General features: G+C 47.0%; 2 protein-coding genes across 4 annotated transcripts in view; both read left to right on the top strand.

Annotated features, from left to right (window-relative positions):
• Positions 1-1791: 1791 nt before the first annotated feature.
• FASTKD5 (FAST kinase domains 5) overlaps positions 1792-5068 on the top strand; it is a 14985-nt gene continuing 11708 nt past the window's right edge. The window contains exon 1 of the mRNA XM_017504778.1: positions 1792-1912. The gene's annotated coding sequence lies outside the window, so the exon portion shown is untranslated. The remainder of the gene's footprint in view (positions 1913-5068) is intronic.
• Positions 1796-5068, top strand: part of UBOX5 (U-box domain containing 5) — a 47699-nt gene continuing 44426 nt past the window's right edge. For all 3 annotated transcript variants that reach the window (XM_017504785.2, XM_017504784.2, XM_017504780.2), the window contains exon 1: positions 1796-1912. The gene's annotated coding sequence lies outside the window, so the exon portion shown is untranslated. The remainder of the gene's footprint in view (positions 1913-5068) is intronic.

Raw genomic sequence — 5068 nt, 5'->3', positions numbered from 1 at the left:
TTTTTTTTCCCATTTATTTATTTTATTGCATTTTAGGTTTTGGAGTAGAGTCTTTTTCTTGTCTAGGTACCTACGCCTATACTGACAGCTGTGTCAGTATATGTACCCAGTAGGACCCAGCTCTCCTTTTTTGTTTTTGAGATGGAGTTTTGCTCTTGTTGCCCAGACTGGAGTGCAATGGCAGGATCTTGGCTCACCGCAACCTCCGCCTCCCGGGTTCAAGCAATTCTCCTGCCTCAGCCTCCCAAGTAGCTGGGATTACAGGCATGCGGCACCATGCCCCGCTAATTTTGTGTTTTTAGTAGACACGGGGTTTCTCCATGTTGGTCAGGCTGGTCTGGAATTCCCTACCTCAGGTGATCCGCCCGCCTTGGCCTCCCAAAGTGCTGGGATTACAGTTGTGAGCTACTGCACCCGGCTACCTAGCCCTCCTTCTTAGGGAGGTGGAGGATTGCCCTGGCTCATGCTCCATAGCTCTGGCCTCCCTAACTTCCAGCTCAACATCCATTTCTCTTAGCAGGCTCATCTATCCATCATGTCACTAGCTCTCTTCCTGAGAGCACTTTACAGATACATCTCTATTATAAATGCGGTTTTTTTTAAAGATGAAGTCTCACTGTCACCCGGGCTGAAGTGCAGTGGTGCAATCTCAGCTCACTGCAACCTCCACCTCCTGTGTTCAAGTGATTCTCCTGCCTCAGCCTACTGAGTAGCTGGGGGTTACAGGTGCCCGCCAACACGCCCAGCTAATTTTTTTGGTATTTTTAGTAGAGATGAGGTTTCACCACAGTGGCCAGGCTGGTCTGGAACACCTGGAATTACAGGTATGAGCCACCTCGCCTGGCCAATGCATTGTTAAAATTAGCCAGGTGTGGTGGTGCAGGCCTGTGGTCTTAGCTACTCAGGAGGCTGAGGCAGGAGAATCACTTGAACCCAGGAAGCTGAGGCTGCAGTGAACCACGATTGCACCATTGCACTCCAAACTGGGCAATGGAGCAAGACTCTGTCTCAAAATAAATAAAAAATAAATAAATAAATACATGCATTGTTTTTCTCACTGTACAGGCTTAGAGAATTTATGTGAGCTGGGTACAGTGGCTCATACCTGTAATCCCAGCACTTTAGGAGGCTGAGGCAGGAATATTGCATGAGCCCAGGAGTTTGAAACCAGCCTGGGAAACATAGGAAAACACTGCCACCCCTGTCTCTATGAAAATAATAATAATAATAATTAATAATAATAATATAATGAATTTATGTTACTTCCCAAGGCCATAAAACCCTGAGTGGTGATCCTCAGATTTGAACCTGTGTCTAAGCTACTTTTTTTTTTTTTCTGAAGATGGAGTCTTGCTCTGTTGCCCAGGCTGGAGTGCAGTGGCACGATCTCGGCTCACTGCAACCTCCACCTCCCGGGTTTAAGTGATTCTACTGCCTCGACCTCCTGAAGAACTGGATTATAGGAGTGCGCCACCATGCCTGGCTAATCTTCGTATTTTTAGTAGAGACAGAGTTTCGCCGTGTTGGCCAGGCTAGTCTCGAAATCCCGACCTCAGTTGATTCGCCCACCTTGGCCTCCCAAGTGCTGGGATTACAGGTGCGAGCCACCGCGCTGGGTCTAAGCTACTGAATGACTTTCAGAGTGATGCATCCAGGAAGGTGTTTTCCCTCTGCAGGTCCTAGACTTCCCCAATCTCCTGAACAACGTCCTCCAGCGGCAAATGTCCTTGGAAAACGCTGACAGAGTCTTTTGAGCCTCAGCCGCACCCGTCACTCGCGCCGCAGGCGGAAGTAGCGGACAGTTGGCCGGAAGTGAGGCTGTGAGGCACGAGTTGCTGTAGGAGCGTTCGTGTTGCCGCAACTCACGGAGTCCCGGGTTTGTTGTTGCGGCGCCTACCTTCAAGAGGATCAGGTGAGTGGCGGCGGCCGGGCAAGAGGTCGCGGCGGCCGCCTCCTGCGCTCACGACCGGCCTGGGCCTTGGCCTGTGCCTCTTGCCCTGCCGGCCGGCACAGGGCTGGCGTGCACCGAGGCCTTGTTCAGCGCTTCTTGGCCGGGGTTGCGAGTACCTCTCGCAGGCCTGGCTGTGGTGAGAACTTCAGTGATTCTCGCCGCTCCTGACTTTTGTGACCTTTGGCAAGGGGCTTATCTAGCCTTTTATTTTTCCTTTGAAATGGAGATCGTAACAGTACTTGTCTCACGGTGCTGTCATGAGAATGTAGTGAGATATTCTGCCGTGCCTCTCATCACGCTTTGATGTGCCCGCGAATCGCTTAGAGATTCTGATTCTGTAGGTCTGGCGTGGGTCCTGAGATACTGTGTTCCTGACCAGCTTCCAGACGAGGCTGAAGCTTCTGACCCGCAGACCACTCACTGAGTAGCAAGGCCCTACAATATTTTGCTTAGTACTTGGGATGCGGAGTCTTCAGTAAACATCAGTATGATAGGATATATACTTCCGCCTCCCTCCCCCCATTTTTAGCAGTTTCTAAGGGTAGTATTGATGGCCTTCTCCCCTTTTTTTCTCTCCATGAGTAAGAATAGTTACTCTTTCTCTTTCTTTGCAAACCATGACACAGCTCTTCTGTCTTGATTCAGGGAACTTTGGGTCCCCTTATATCAAATATGTTCATCAGTCTCTTCGGGTGGTGCTTCACTGATCAGACCGTTGGACAGTGCTTCATCCAGTGGAGCTGATAGCCAGCTGCTTAGCACCAACTGTGGCTGACGTTTTGTGCTCCAGTCATTTGTTGCTGCTGGAATCTTAATTCACATTTTTTCTACTTTGTGAGTAGTAAGAATGGCCACCTTTCCAGAACTAGATTCTGGAATGATCTTGAATGATCTTGGGCAAGTCCTCGGATGATTTTGTTACTGCCTGGTAAACTAAAATAAAATCCGAAGAGTCTGTGTTGCATAACAGAACTGAAAAAGTGAGGCTTTTGGCAGTTACACAGGTCTGATGTTTATTAATCAGTATGATTTTCTTTCCTATCCTTTGGTTTATTTTGCTAGTCCCTAATAAGGCCTTGCATTCATCATGTATGAATAAGTTAACTTTGATATAAAAGAATTCCAAGGTCAGGTGCATTGGCTCATGTCTGTAATGCCAGCACTTTGAGAACCTGAAGTGGGAAGATTGCTTGAGCCCAGGAGTTCAAGACCAACCTGGGCAACATTGGGAAACTCTGTCTCTACAAAAAAACAAAACAAGAAACCAAAATTTAGCCAGGCGTGGTGGCAGCATCCAAGCCACTCGGGAAGCTGAGGTGGGAGGATTGTTTGTTATCCTTGAGCCATCCTCAGTAGGGGGTGGGGTTGGTGGAAGATGCCCTGAGCTGAAATTGCACCACTGGGCTCCAGACTGAACAACAGAGCGAGACCCTGTCTGAAAAAAACAAAAGGATTCTGAAATTCCTTCTTTGCTTGTCTGAAATACTGTACTATACAGCCTTGCAAATTGTAAAAGCAGATAAAACCCAGTGTTTGTTGAGCTATCAGTTACAGGGCCATGCAGCTGCCTCTCTTTACCTGCTGAGAGGCATTATAAAATCCAGGATTTTATAATGGATTTTATAATTTCTCTAGAAGTCCCATTTAGATGAGCTGAGAGGACATGAGTGTTTACTCCCTGTTGCTACATGGAGAGGTTTTCTAAAGACAGGGTTTTATTAAACCCTTTAAAAGCAGTAGCTCTAACAGAATCATCTATAGGGCTTAGTCATACTATATCCATCCATATCCTTCTTGCCATTCTGATAGAGGAATAGCAGAGTCTTAGAAGAGAAGGGGGCGGGCAGTATAGCTGAAAAAGTTTCACAAATTGTGATACGCTATTTTTTCTCCTGTAAACATGGAATCTAGAACAAGGAGGAAGGAATGGATTGCTAGACTTAATAATTTTAGTTTGGCTTAGACTTGCGAGTGACACTTGACCTAAACACCTTTGTGCTAGTGCTTCACCTTTGCAGTACTGTACTGGTAGACTCCTCTCTCATAGGCTCTGCTCCCATGTGGAAACAGAAACACAAAAGAGTCTAGCCCAGTTAACATCCACATTAACAGCTAAGAGTCCTTACTGTCAGTCTCTAAGCCCTCAGTAGGGACTCTGAAGTTTTGTAGATTTTCAGCAGGAGACCTCAGCGCCTAGAGAAAGTTCATTTATTTTGCCATTTTTTTTCCGGGTAGAGACAGGGTCTTGCCATGTTGCCCAGACTAGTCTCAAACTCTTGGCCTCAAGTGATCCACCCGCCTTGGCCTCCCAAAATGGTGGGATTACGGTCATGAGCCACCCTGCCTGGCCAGTTTTTTGCTTTTTTGTTTTTTGAGACGAATTCTCGTTCTGTCACCAGGCTGGAGTGCAGTGGCACAATCTTGGCTCACTGCAATGTCTGCCTCCAAGGTTCAAGCAATTCTCCTGTCTCAGCCTCCTGAGTAGCTAGAACTACAGGCACGTCCCACCACGCCCAGCTAATTTTTGTATTTTTAGTAGAGATGGGGTTTCACTATGTTGGCCAGCATGGTCGCCATCTCTTGACCTCATGATCAGCCCACCTTGGCCTCCTACAGTGCTGGGATTACAGGCATGAGCCACTGCGCCAGCTGTTTTTTAAATTCTCAGAGTTGCTCAACGGCAAATTATTTGTTGAGACACGAATAGGGTTTGAGTGTTCATTTATTTGTGGCAATTTTATTGGGACATAGAAAGGAAAAGTGTTAGAATTGAGGGATCAGATCTGGTAATTGGTAAATTGTATGTGTTTTAAGGTATTATATACTCAGCCTACAGTTAGCATAGCTGCCTTCCTTTGCCTGGCCCCGCTCCTCTAACTTCTGGACTCTAGTTTAAAATGAAGCTATTTGGCCTTGCTTAGACCTGTATGTGGAAGGGAGAAAGGTAAAAGCTTTGTGAAATCATGTCAGGTATCTTTGAACCTTTATTTTAAAAAGTTGGGTGCGGTGGCTCATGCCTGTAATCTCAGTACTTTGGGAGGCTGAGGCAGGTAGATCACTTGAGGCCAGGAGTTTGAGACCAGTCTGGCCAACATGGCTAAACCCCGTCTCTACCAA

This window comes from Cebus imitator, unplaced genomic scaffold (assembly GCF_001604975.1).
Source record: "Cebus imitator isolate Cc_AM_T3 unplaced genomic scaffold, Cebus_imitator-1.0 Scaffold328, whole genome shotgun sequence".
Lineage (NCBI taxonomy): Eukaryota > Metazoa > Chordata > Mammalia > Primates > Cebidae > Cebus > Cebus imitator.
The sequence above is the reverse complement of the archived record's forward strand: the minus strand, read 5'-3'. Positions and strand labels throughout refer to the sequence as shown.